Below are 499 nucleotides of genomic sequence, written 5' to 3' on the forward strand. Positions count from 1 at the left end.
AATAGGATGGGAGAAAAGGAAGGGGGGAAAAAAAGGAAAAAGGAAAGAAAAGGTAGGGGGCAGCGGGGGGGGAGAAGGGAGGGAAAGGAGGAAAAGAAAAAAAAGGGGGGAAAAGGGTGGAAAGAGGGAAAAAAGGGGAAAAGGAAAACAAAGTGGGAAGAAAAAAAGCGAAAAGAGAAAAAATTAAAAGTGGGGGAAAGAAAAAAGGCAAAAAAAAAAGGGAGAAGCAAAAAAAAAAGGAAAAAGACCAAAATTTAAAAGTGTGGGAAAGAAAAAAAGGCCAAAAAAAGGGAAAAGGAAAAAAAGGGGGAAAGAAAAAAAAAAGGGGCGGGGGGAAGGAAAAAAAATGAAAGAAAAAAAATTAAAAGTGGGGGAAAGAAACAAGGCCCAAAAAAAAACCGTTAAAAAAAAAAAAAAAAAGGAAAAAACTGAAAAAAGGAAAAAGCAAAATAAAAGGAAAAAGCAAAAAAAAAAAGGGAAAAGAACAAATTTTAAAAGT

Source organism: Calidris pugnax, unplaced genomic scaffold, assembly GCF_001431845.1.
Source record: "Calidris pugnax isolate Ruff unplaced genomic scaffold, ASM143184v1 scaffold262, whole genome shotgun sequence".
Taxonomy (NCBI): domain Eukaryota; kingdom Metazoa; phylum Chordata; class Aves; order Charadriiformes; family Scolopacidae; genus Calidris; species Calidris pugnax.